We start from the raw sequence: 14387 nt of genomic DNA on the forward strand, positions 1-14387 counted from the left end.
GGCGTAAGGTAAGGCATCCGATATACTCCACAACGGATAGACTACGGTCTGATTTCTGGGGCAGGTTATAGGTATTAATACCTGTAGTAGTCAGCTACGAGATCTGGACAATCAAGATTACTATTAATTATATCGTGAATCAGATCCATCCCTAGAATCGTATTTTTGTCTGTAAGTAAGCCTTAAATCGTGCAGCTATGTTCATACGACCATAATGATTTACAATTACATAGTTATTAGACGAGAGGTCTGGTATAAATATAAATGTTTCCTTTCTACGACTCAGTTATTGATCATAATACAATGTTTTAATTTGATAAATTATATCGTTAGTTCGATCACTAGATCCACTAGTCAAAATTGAATTTATAAAACTCATTCACAGATGCTCGTGGTCTCGTGCACCCGTTTGATAAACGAAGTAATATAACAAAACAGCGGCCATTAGGTCCAACAGCTGTGACTTTAAAAACAACCATAATTGCCATGGATTAATGTTTTTCATGTAATGTTTTTGTGCTGTGTAATCCTTCAGTGACTTATTGAATATTTTTAATTCAAGAACATATTAATTCTAAAACTGCAAATTCAGAAATTGTAGATACCTATTCATATTTATAAAATGTTAGTAGTGAAATCTGCCTACATACAGCGTCCACTGTAGTTAAACATATGAAAAATGTTTAAACCTTACAATAAGCTGTTAAGTGCACGTTGACTAGATATTCTTCAAATCCAAATCAACCACATTTTAAGGATGTAACTGTACTGAGACCTTAGAACTAATATCTCAAGGTGGGTGGCGCATTTACGTTGTAGCTGATGTCTATGGGTTCCAGTAACCACTTAACACCAGGTGGGCTGTGAGCTCGTCCACCCTTCTAAGCAATAAAAAAAAGGAAGGAATTGATAAGCTGCTAGGAAGGCGGAAGAAGGTTAAACATATATTTAAGTTTAACGTATATCGGATCTCACCCAAATCTGGCACCTTAAGTGTTTCGGGTCTTCTGTGTATGTTCGTTTCGGGATTGTTGAAGGAGACTGAAGAAGAAGAAGAAGACGTGTAACATGCGAAAGAGCAACCGGGTGCCGAATGACTGCACTTCCTGACCTATGCTGGTTTTACCACTGTACCTTATGGAATGAGTTGACGACGTATGTGGACTTCTGACAGCATACCGACCGAAAGGCAAGGCTGTGGTGCCGGCCTGTTGGCTTGGCTTCAATCGCAGTTAAGGCCGCGGATAGCCATGTACTCCGCGCGAAAAGCGTCGCCTTTCCTCCAGCCTTTTTTTTTTTTTTTTTTCTGGCCGGGGTCCGTACCTCCTACGAGGTCCCCGCGCATACGGGGCGCGCGGGGTATGTGAGACTCAACGATCTGCAGGTGTTGAGAGCAGATCGCGGGCCCAAGGATTTTAGGGCTCACCCACTAAACGACTCCCCTGCACTCTTACACCCGACGTCCGATCCTCTCCGAGGTCAGAACCCGGATGAGGTAGGGGGGTTACCGCGGTCAACACTAGAACCAGACGGCGCGGCTCACCCCAAGGACGCCCAGCCGACGGAGCCTTCGAGGCGAATCGAAGGCTCTGAAACGTCGGCCGTCTCGGTACGGCAGCCCGTCAGGCCGCCTAGACAGTGCCGCTGGTGTCCCGGAATACCCCGCTGGACCAGAACCAGCCTGCCGGGTCAGGACGCGATACACCGCCAACCGGTCGCTCTTTCATAACTCCTGGGCAGCGCGCTAGAGTGCTGGTAGCGCGCCGCGCGGCCTATACCCCCTCAGGTCGCCCCTTGACCTTCACCGAGGGGAAGCTGCCATCTACAGGGGCCGGAGAAGGGCCTTTGCCCGGCTCGGCGGCGGCGGATAGGTGAGGAGAGGGATGAGCTCTCCCTCTCTCGTTCCGCCGCCTCCTTCTGCGAGATGGTGTACTCGCAGAAGTCGAGCATCGCCTTCCAGGACTCATCGCTGCCGAGCATCGTGGCCACGACGGTCGGCAGCGATAAGTCCGGTCCTATTTGCGAGACAAGGACACGGCGTTGCTCCAGCCATGCGGGGCAATATGCGAGCGTATGCTCGACCGTGTCTTCGTCGCAGTCACAGTGGTGACACTCCATCGTCGGTTCCCTCCGGGTGATGCGATGCAGGTACCGGCCAAAACACCCATGGCCGGTAAGCATCTGCGTCAACCGGAAGGTGAGACGCCCTTGGCCACGGTTCGCCCATTCCGCGAGGACCGGGCGCACCGCCTCGACGGTCCGGAGACCGGCCGACGGGTTCGCCAAGCGGCGAGACCACGCCTCCAGCACAGACCGCCGAGATTGGAGCCTCCGCGCTCTAATCGCTCCTTCTCCGGGACGTGGTGCCCCCCTGTCGCGAAGGTCACATCGCCACGCATAATCGGCGGCGAGCGCCTCCGCCTCCAGGTCCCAGGGAGGCGTCCCGGCGAGAACGCACGCCGCCTCGAAGGAGACGGTGCGGTATCCACGGATCGCCCTGACCGCGATTGCACGCTGCGGGCGTCGCAGGGCCGCGATGTTCCTGCGAGTCAGGGCGCGGCACCACACGGGGGCCCCGCCTTGCCTCAAGCCTGCCTTGTATGAGTTCTGCCTTATCCGAACCGACTAAAAAACCCCTGTCGCTCAATATCGACAAGGGCTTTAGTCGGTCGGTCAACTCCAACGTGCTCCGTCTGTGGTACCCAACTCGTAGGCGGAAGTCCGGCAATTTTCCCCTGACCCAAAAAAAGAGAGGATTTTAGTTGTGATTTCAGCGTGTATCAAAGGTTATTTCCGTAATATTACAAATAAACCAAAATAAATGACGTAGCTCACTTCTTATTTCGTTTTCGAATTTCGACATTGGATAAATAATTTGTTTTCTGCTGATTTAGTTGGAAGTTATACAAACACAAAATTAATTGGAAAACTTCTCAATCATTCTCGCTTGAGATATGAATCTATTATGAAGCATTTAATGAGAAAATTACTTATTCACGTTATTTTTTGCAATGCGAATCGAGGATCAATGTTAAAAATACAATCAATGCGATGGATGTCTAGAAGAGATTTCTTAGCGATAAGACCGCCTATTGTACTTTTTTGTATTTAATGCTTTGCATTTTCGTTTATTTTGTGCTTAATAAAGCATACTCTCTCTCTCTGAATCCATCAGTCATTAACACATTTTTCTATTTGTTACCTTAATTTAGCAATAAGCTTTTTAGCTAATTTCAAAATAGTAAGAGGTTATTAATTCGATTGTATTTTTTTTTTCACTGTGTCAACTGATTTTAATGATTTTGTATTTGAAATCATGTGGTCCTATTGAAGTTTATCAAGATGTGACGCGTGGTTTTCGAGTTTTCCATAATAATGCATCTTTAATTGTCTAAGAATTGATTGATGATACCTCATTTCCTTCTGTAAAGGTCGGTTTTCTTTTTGTAAAAAAATAATGTTTTATTACGTATGTAAAATGACACTTATTTATTTATTTCTTTTATTTATTTATTTAATCAACAATGTTTCAACAGCATTTAAATAGACACAGGGTACAGAGGATGTTTTCCCAAACATGAGCCAATTAAAGAAACACATCATGTTTCCAAAAAATGTATGTTATTTCACAATAATAGCTCTTGTTAACATTGCGATACCGCAAACTTATTTAAAATTAGAAAATTGTCGATTTTTTACGATACTTAAATATGTATACTTCATCGATATTCGCGGGTACAAATTGAAACAGAGAATCCAATTTGAAACGGCAATCGACGTTGCATTATTAAGCGTTAGTAAATATTACTTTAAATTGTATTTTTAGGGATGATTTCGTCTATCCTGTGACGTTACAAAACTATGTGAAAAGTGTATGAAAAACGCCCTCGATTTAGCGGTTAATAGCAACGAGCGTAAAGTGTGGTTTTAAAATGTAATTTCCAGATTCCGAACTGGGTAAATATGTACATATATATTACATATTTAAAAACTTGCTTATTTGTAATTACAGTTTGAAATCACCGTGGCCTAAAAACGCCGGTCTTCCAGTCCTGCACGGAGACAAGTCTCAATCTTTCTAATGAAATACGTGATTGACATATAGTTACGCCGGTAAGAGTAACACGATCTATCGCCTAATAGTCGAATGAATATCGAAGGATCTAGTAGCATCTAGAACGCTCGAGAAGTACAACGCCATCTATTTTCAGATAGCGGAAACACAATAATCGACTTGTGTGGAATATTCTCGATAATTCTAGGGATGTGGTATCGGCTATAAAAACGCTGCAGAAATCGCACGCAGTTAGTTAGTTAGTAATCGGAATTACTCGAAGCGAAACAGCAAACGGATCACCTGAAGCGAAGCGGAAGAAGCGTATTGAGAATTTTAAAGTGTTTGTGAAGTGTTCTAAGTGCTAATATAGTGTTAATTTGTACTTCGGTATTCCGAACCCCAGTGCGTAACAATATATTCACGAATTACTTTCATGACGAAAAGCTAACATAGTGTGATCAAATTTAAACGCATAAAAATATAATTTGCGTAATTACTGGCATTAATACGTCTTATGAGTCTGCAGTGTATACAGTAATACATTCATGAGATTTAGACTCAATGTTTTAAGGTGGGCGGTGACGTCATTGACCCGTGTACGCCATAAAAAATAAAATACAATTCCTGTTTTAAGTTAAGCTATTTTATTAAGATGATTTTAAAACTTCGATTTGAAAGTTAAATAAAAAACCCGCACAGTCAAAGTTAATCCGAGTTATCGGTTTTAGATCGTAATATTTTCATCCGATATCATTTTACTTGTCACAGACTGAAACGATAACGTTTTCTTTGTCTAGTAGCTGTATTTTTGATAACGGAGATGAGAGTGTAACAAGATTCTTAAGTTTTTACTTTCCCTATAAAATTTGAGAGCGGTCCTAATAAGCCGGCGGCGACACAGTCGGCTACGTGTTTGAACAAGGGTAGTTAGTACACCCTGATCTTGTTTTAAGGGTAAAATAAATTTTGAAATTTATATTTAAGTTATTTTGCATAGATAGATGAATGAGCTCCCGGTTCTTGCGGTGTGGTATTCAGAGCTCATAACATCACCTTGTGACGTAGTTAGCCACAGCCGGAATGCCTCTTCGCACTTTATTGTTATTATTATTTATTGCTTAGACGGATGGACGAGCTCACGGTAAACATGGCGTTAAGTGGTTACTAAAGCCCATAGACATCAACCAGGTCAATGCCGCTGCTCATCTTCACACATCTGTAGATTCTAAGTCTCAGCTTTTTCAGTATAACGTTTGACACACCCTTCAAACCGAAACGCATTACTGCTTCCCGGCAGAGATAGGCAGGGTAGTGGTACCTACCAGAGCTTGGCTCACAAGACATCCCTCACTAGTAATAATAATTACGAAAATTATAACTTAAGCGGGTTTTGATTTTTATTACACGATGATATTCCTTTACAGCGGAAGCCGTTCGTGAACATTTTTTATGCACGTTGTTCATTAGGAAAAATATTCCTGCCAATTTCAGTATAATGTGATTTATAATCAACCCTATATAGTCCGCATTTAATTCTGTTAGTTTCACTATTATATGCATATTGACATACATATATAAGTGGGTTTATGCAAATAAATAAAGATTCTCATTTAAGCTTAACCGCACAAACACGTTCACAATATAACGATGTTAATTTAATATCGAATCCATGATTGTACATATTTCAACTTTATTATATTACGTGAGCGTATTATTATTCACAGAAAAAGCAAATATGAAATTATTGAGTAATAAAGAACTATGTTGTACGTATTTCGGTATAAGATTATTTTGCTGTACATTGCTGACTGCATAAAACTATAGTCAGCTTTTTTATGCTGTCGCAAACCTGAGGAGAAAAGTATAGGTTTATTAAGTTACACGAATCTTTCTTAGTACATTAAATTCAGAATATATGGTAGAGGTTTATTGTAGATAAAATTAGAGATAATTTAGGTACAATTACTATTGTATTTGTTAACTAGAGTACCTTGGCAGACCGGCGAGGTCTCCTTAATCATAACAATAGGCTGCTACTTATTTCTAAGACTACCGAAATTCGGGAAATAATGTTAAACATGTTACGATATTAAAAACGGCTTAATATGCTTTATGATTTTGTTATTCTTGGCAATGGCATAAACATACGCTTTGACATTATAAGTAAAGTAGAGGTAAGTAGGGACGGACATAGACACAGGCGTAATAAATTGTTAACATTTACATTATTTTTTTTATATTTAAACATTTTACATTTAAAATAGCTGCATTTTCTCTGGGTGTTTTCTTAAATTTTAATATTTCTTATGAAGTAAACCTTTCTCTAATCTACGCCTAGTAAGTGGATGGACCCAACATTTGTCAAAATTTCGTTGTCTTTTTTTTAAATTTTTTGTATCAGAGCAACACTACATACTGCTTTTTTGAAATTTATCCATCTTCAAACTGTGAAAATCCTTGGGGATTCGCGGTTAATAATTGTAATGTGTGCGTCTTAAGCGGTTTCGCAGTTACAGCGGTTAACCGCCCCCGGGAAAAAACCGTAGTGCGGCTTAGGCCTTTCTCGATTTCCGGCAAAACTAAAAGTCCTATGGAAAAAAGTCAAACGGCAAAGTTATAGGTAAAAAAAATATATGTTACTATAGTAAATCTTCTCAGAAAATGCAAAAAATCAAAAAAACTCGAATTCGAATTTTTTTTTTTTTTCACCATCGGAAAGTAGAGATTTCAACGAGCAGAAAACATACCAACTTTTTGAAAAAAGCTGATATTTTGACGGGTGAATTTTCGATTGAAAATTAGGGTCCTTTTTCGATATTAGTTCAAAATAAGGTGAAAAAATCAATATTTCTAATCAAATAAATTACAGCGTATTTGGGCCATAAAAAGGTAAGTTTTCAGCAAATTTCATGAAAAAAGATTTTTTTTTGAAAAAGATAAAAATAAAAAACCAAAAACTTGGTTTTTTTAATTTTTAACATAAATTTTGAGGTTATGTGAAAAAAGTGTAAATACAAAAGTTTTAGATCTTTTTATTACCTATAACTTTGCCAATTGACTTTTTTCCATAGGACTTTTAGTTTTGCCGGAAATCGAGAAAAACCGTTTTTTACCCTAAACCTACCCCCCCCCATCCCCTTCCCGACCTCAGATCGCCCGTAAATTATTTTTCCTTCCATTTTTATAATATTGTCCTCCTTTTCTAATGGGTTTCATCCTACTATTATTTTCTTTCACTTTTCATTATTTTTAAAGGCTTCTACCCTGGTCTATCTGTCAAATATCTTGTTAATTATGATGGCTTCTTCTTCTTCTTGTTGCAGTGCCTCTTCAATTCTGAAGGTTGGCCGTTAGCTTTCTGTATTCATTTCTGTCAGCAGCCAGCCGGAACAGCTGTTCGACGGAGGCAATACCGGTCCACTCCCGGATATTCCGGAGCCATGACTTTTTTCTTCGCCCAGCACGTCTATGATGGCTACCGCCACAAATAACAAACCACATCCATAAAAAAGTAAAATAGTAATAGTAGGTTCTCGCTCACAGGTCCCATATAAACGACAGCAGATAGTTGTTGTTTTAATACCTATCCACAATGCCGTTTCGCCATTGAGAAGATGGGAATAGAAACTCAAAGGTTGTCCTCTTTTCAAAATAAATATACATTTTGACAAGTTTTGTCAGTGATATGTACTTTAATCATTAATCAATTAAATTTTTACTAAAAAAAAAAAATTGAGCTTGGTTAATAGTACTTAGTGTAAGTGGCAAATGGTACAATTAGATATTCAAGTACTCCAAAAATACCAGAAACCTTATCTGAGTTACAAAACTAAGTTTCAGAAAAAACGCATATCATGCAAACGCACAGAGAACGAACAAACAAATATTTTTTGTACTAAAAGCAGGAAATCGGTGAACATAATAACCACACATTTTTTTTTTCTCAAATATTTTCTTTTTTTAAATAAATAACAATATTTACAATAAAGGAAAAAACAAGTCAAAAAATACAATTAAATTTTTTTTAATAATAATGAAAAATGAAAAGGCCAGGAGCGAGCGCCTCATTCCCACGTAGTGCTATCTAGTAAATAATCCTTAACTTTATAATATGCCTTGTTGCACAAACGTTCCTTGACAGTTTTCTTAATTCTATGAACAGGTAGTAATTGAATGTTTAGTGGGATCTTGTTGAAAAGTTGTACACCCAGCCCCCTAAAAGAGTTGCTTATTTTCTGAATTCGAGCTGCCGGTAACGGAAGCCTATGTTTGTTCCTAGTGTTCGCATTGTGCAAAACGCAGACTCTGGAGAATTCTTCAATGTTTTTACGCACGTACAATAAATTTTCAAAAATGTATTGGGACGCTAAAGTTAGAATTTTGATTTCCTTAAACTTGTCCCTCAAGGATTCCCTCGGGTGCATATTATAAATATTACGAATAGCCCTTATAGTACACCGCAACATACCTGCTATATTTTTATATTTTCCAGAATTTCTGTAAATTAAACGGTTGTGTAGAATATAATAATATATTTCATATTAAATGTAAATGGTATATATTTTATTTATTGTATGTTTATATTTTCTATAATAATCTATAGTACATTATTATAGAAAGTATTATCTATATGTCGTGGTTAACGACTTTTAGTAATATTAAGACGTTGTTTTGACTATTATTTTAAATGATGAAATGTTGTTTTGATAAATGTCACAAAATGTAGGGTAGACTCAGTAACGCCACAGTATAAAATTGCGGTACGTGGACAGAGTCTTGGCAGATTCCGATAGAGGCACCTGTCACGTGCGGACGTGCCCATCGACCACTCGATCGCCCGGCCTTTGTTCGCCCGGCTTTTGTTAGCCCGGCCATTGTTTGCGCGGCCTGTGTTCGTGGTACATCTGCCGACCAAGTGTTTTTTCTGGAAGTTTTTATTTGTTTTGTTTCTTTTTGTTATTTCTGTGTTCGTGGTACATCTGCCGACAAACTGTTTACCTGGAAGTGCTTATTTGTTTTGTTTCTTTTTGTTATTCCTGTTTTGTTGTGTTTTTTCTTTGTCCTGTAGTAATCGCGCCGCATCGCCACCTGTGTTCAATAGAACCGCTCAGTTCCGAGAAGTTGGGGCCTCGTCGCAAGGCGAGTGTTTTCAAGACCCGGGGCCGCCCCACCTGGGCACTCAGCGATCATGGACGCTGTATTCGCGGAATTCCTCCGACTTCGCCACCCACAGCTCGCCTCAGAGTTTCTGGCCTTCAAGGCCGATCACACCGCGAGCCCTCTCGTGGACTCCGCCGAGCTCGCTGCTCCTGCGTCGCCTGTACCTGCGTGCAAAGCTTCTGCATCGAGCACCGCAGCCTCCGTCGTGCCTGCCGTTCCCGTGTCGCCTATACTAGCGAGTAAAACTGCTGCGTCATCCGCCGTGGTTACCGTTCCAGCTGTGCGATAATCCGCGGCCTCCGTCGCGCCCTCCAAAACACCTGCTCGTAGGTCACGTGCGCTCACCTCCTCGTCCTCCGACTCTGACTCGGAGATGGAGGTCGACCTCGCCCCCGCCTCATCGACGGATGGATTTACCCAGGTACAAAAGGGTAAGAAGCGTGCCGCGGAGTCTCGAGCTCCCGCGGCCGCTAAAATTAGCAAAGCCGCGAACGCGTCGCGCCCCCGCCCCCAGACTCCCGTTGCGCCTCCAGCCCGTGCCAGTCCGTCGCCGCGTCCGGTGGCACAAAATAAAACCCAGACCCCTCCCCCGGTAATACTTCAAGAGAAGGCAGCTTGGGATCGAGTTTCCCTGGCCCTTAAGGCCAAAAATATCAATTTCACGAATGCCCGTAACCTCGCGAACGGCATCCAAATAAAGGTGCATTCATCTGATGACCATAGGGCCCTCACCTCTTACCTCCGTAAGGAGCGTATAAGCTTCCACACTTATACGCTTCAGGAGGAGCGCGAACTCCGCGTTGTAATACGCGGAATCCCTAAAGAGTTAGATGTAGAGCTCGTAAAAGCCGACCTGTTAGAACAAGGCCTAAAAGTGAATTCTGTGCACCGTATGCACACCGGTCGCGGTAGGGAGCCATATAATATGGTTCTAGTCGCTCTCCAGCCTACCCCCGAGGGTAAGAAAATCTTTAACACACAGACCGTCTGTAGGCTCTCTGGTATCGCTGTCGAAGCCCCCCATAAAAAAGGCACTCCTAGCCAGTGCCATAACTGTCAATTGTACGGACACTCTTCCCGTAACTGTCACGCGCGCCCCCGATGCGTCAAATGTTTAGGCGATCACGCCACGGCCCTATGCACTCGCGATCAAAAAACCGCGACGGTACCGCCTAGCTGCGTCCTGTGTCGAACACAGGGTCACCCCGCAAATTACCGCGGATGCCCTCGAGCCCCGAAAATAAATCGCCGCGTCGCCCGCCAAAACCGCCTCCGAGCTTCCGGCCCAGACATCAAAGCCTCGGCACCCTCTGCGTCGCAGGCTAAGCCAGCGTTCGTTCCGGCGGCGGTGCCCAGTGTCTCGGCCTGGGCGAAACCGCTGCCGTACACGAACACGGCTACAACTCCCTCCTCCGCGATTCGTCCCGCCCCCGCGACTCGTCCCTCTCCCGCGACTTGCCCTCCGACCGCGTCCGAAAATCTCGCCTTAGCGATCGACTTCTTTCAGACGATCAACTTTGAGCGCGTTAACGCTTTGGGCGACGCCATTCGCGCTGCCTCCACTGCACAACACTTTATCGCCGTTGTGCAGGAATACGCCGACGTATACGCGTCATTAAATACGTACGTCCTCCCCTCACTCCGCCGGTAATCAATGGCGTATATAAGTAGAATAAAGCCCCTATCCGTAACGATAGGATTTTTTAACGCTTACGGTCTCGCAAATCAACGTGATCAGGTTTCTGACTTTTTGCGTGACCATCAAATTGATATCTTTTTAGTGCGGGAGACCCTACTTAAGCCCGCGCGCCGTGATCCTAAAATCGCGAACTATAACATGGTCAGGAACGACAGGCTCTCTGCCCATGGTGGTGGTACCGTCATTTACTATAGAAGAGCCCTGCATTGCGTCCCGCTCGATCCTCCCGCGCTCGCTAATATCGAAGCATCAGTGTGCCGAATCTCACTGACGGGACACGCGCCGATCGTTATCGCGTCCGTTTATCTTCCACCGGATAAGATCGTTCTAAGCAGTGATATCGAGGCGCTGCTCAGTATGGGGAGCTCTGTCATTCTGGCGGGCGACCTAAATTGTAAACACATCAGGTGGAACTCACACACCACAACCCCGAATGGCAGGCGGCTTGACGCGTTAGTCGATGATCTCGCCTTCGATATCGTCGCTCCGCTAACCCTGACTCACTACCCGCTAAATATCGCGCATCGCCCGGATATACTCGACATAGCGTTATTAAAAAACGTAACTCTGCGCTTACACTCGATCGAAGTAGTTTCAGAGTTAGATTCAGACCACCGTCCCGTCGTTATGAAACTCGGTCGCGCTCCCGATTCCGTTCCCGTCACGAGGACTGTGGTGAATTGGCACACGCTGGGCATCAGTCTGGCTGAATCTGATCCACCATCGCTCCCGTTTAACCCGGACTCTACCCCGTCTCCTCAGGATACCGCTGAAGCCATAGACATCTTAACGTCACACATCACCTCGACATTATATAGGTCATCGAAACAAGTTGTAGCGGAGGACTTCCTTCACCGCTTCAAATTGTCCGACGATATTAGGGAACTCCTTAGAGCTAAGAACGCCTCGATAGGCGCCTACGACAGGTATCCTACCGCGGAAAATCGTATTCGAATGCGTGCCCTACAACGCGACGTAAAGTCTCGCATCGCCGAAGTCCGAGATGCCAGATGGTCTGATTTCTTAGAAGGACTCGCGCCCTCCCAAAGGTCTTACTACCGCTTAGCTCGTACTCTCAAATCGGATACGGTAGTAACTATGCCCCCCCTCGTAGGCCCCTCAGGCCGACTCGCGGCGTTCGATGATGACGAAAAAGCAGAGCTGCTGGCCGATACATTGCAAACCCAGTGCACGCCCAGCACTCAATCCGTGGACCCTGTTCATGTAGAATTAGTAGACAGTGAGGTAGAACACAGAGCCTCCTTGCCACCCTCGGATGCGCTACCACCCGTCACCCCGATGGAAGTTAAAGACTTAATCAAAGACCTACGTCCTCGCAAGGCTCCCGGTTCCGACGGTATATCCAACCGCGTTATTAAACTTCTACCCGTCCAACTCATCGTGGTATTGGCATCTATTTTCAATGCCGCTATGACGAACTGTATCTTTCCCGCGGTGTGGAAAGAAGCGGACGTTATCGGCATACATAAACCCGGTAAACCAAAAAATCATCCGACGAGCTACCGCCCGATTAGCCTCCTCATGTCTCTAGGCAAACTGTATGAGCGTCTGCTCTACAAACGCCTCAGAGACTTCGTCTCATCCAAGGGCATTCTCATCGATGAACAATTCGGATTCCGTACAAATCACTCATGCGTTCAACAGGTGCACCGCCTCACGGAGCACATTCTTGTGGGGCTTAATCGACCAAAACCGTTATACACGGGAGCTCTCTTCTTCGACGTCGCAAAAGCGTTCGATAAAGTCTGGCACAACGGTTTGATTTTCAAACTTTTCAACATGGGCGTGCCGGATAGTCTCGTGCTCATCATACGGGACTTCTTAACGAACCGCTCTTTTCGATATCGAGTCGAGGGAACCCGCTCCTCCCCGCGACCTCTCACAGCTGGAGTCCCGCAAGGCTCTGTCCTCTCACCCCTCCTATTTAGCTTATTCGTCAACGACATTCCCCGGTCGCCGCCGACCCAGTTAGCCTTATTCGCCGACGACACGACTGTTTACTATTCCAGTAGAAATAATCGCGAAGAAGCTTCAGAGCGCAGCCCTAGCCCTAGGACAGTGGTTCCGAAAATGGCGCATAGACATCAACCCAGCCAAAAGTACTGCGGTGCTATTTCAGAGGGGAAGCTCCACACGGATTTCCTCCCGGATTAGGAGGAGGAATCTCACACCCCGATTACTCTCTTTAGACAACTCATACCCTGGGCCAGGAAGGTCAAGTACCTGGGCGTTACCCTGGATGCATCGATGACATTCCGCCCGCATATAAAATCAGTCCGTGACCGTGCCGCGTTTATTCTCGGTAGACTCTACCCCATGATCTGTAAGCGGAGTAAAATGTCCCTTCGGAACAAGGTGACACTTTACAAAACTTGCATAAGGCCCGTCATGACTTACGCGAGTGTGGTGTTCGCTCACGCGGCCCGTACACACATAGACACCCTCCAATCCCTACAATCTCGCTTTTGCAGGTTAGCTGTCGGGGCTCCGTGGTTCGTGAGGAACGTTGACCTACACGACGACCTGGGCCTCGAATCAATTCGGAAATACATGAAGTCAGCGTCGGAACGATACTTCGATAAGGCTATGCGTCATGATAATCGCCTTATCGTTGCCGCCGCTGACTACTCCCCGAATCCTGATCATGCAGGAGCCAGTCACCGTCGACGCCCTAGACACGTCCTTACGGATCCATCAGATCCAATAACCTTTGCATTAGATGCCTTCAGCTCTAATACTAGGGGCAGGCTCAGGGACCCCGGTAACCGTACTCGTCGAACTCGACAAAGAGGTCGACGTGCAACCTAACCCATGCATCAGCCCGCTGAGTTTCTCGCCGGATCTTCTCAGCGGGTCGCGATTCCGATCCGGTAGTAGATTCATTCGCGAAACAATTGCTGTTGAGTTGTTAGGTCTCCTTCGGAGGTGCTCGGGTAGCTGTTAGCAAATCCCACTCCTCCTGGCTGAGCCTTTACTCGCCCACCTGTCCTGGTGAAACTGGAAAGGCCTCCGGGCCACCAGTAATCCTTCAATCATAAAAGAGTCGTGGCATTCCGTGTCAGACAGTCATTCAGTCCGTATCGGACTGTCCGTCCGTCTCAGTCAGTGAGTCTCTGGCAGTCAGTCAGTTGGTCTGTCGGTATGTGGAACGAAACTGTCAGTTTACCCTGTCATTGTGAAAGTTGTGTGTGTTGAGTTTCAGTAATTATTATTTAAAAGGTTTTATTGACTTTTATAAACTGAGTTCAACCAAATACGAGTGATGACGGAAACTACCGCTTAACCATCCCTGGCGCGCGCCGATATCAGAAGTGGGATCAGGACTCTACTCTCACTGGCGTGACGTGTTTCGACATGTTCGAAGTACAGCGGAAAAACACGATGCAGATCAGAATACCAGTAATGGTATCTAAGATCACGGGTCAGAAATTCATCGTGAACAGACAGATG

This window comes from Bombyx mori, chromosome 22, assembly GCF_030269925.1.
Source record: "Bombyx mori chromosome 22, ASM3026992v2".
Lineage (NCBI taxonomy): Eukaryota > Metazoa > Arthropoda > Insecta > Lepidoptera > Bombycidae > Bombyx > Bombyx mori.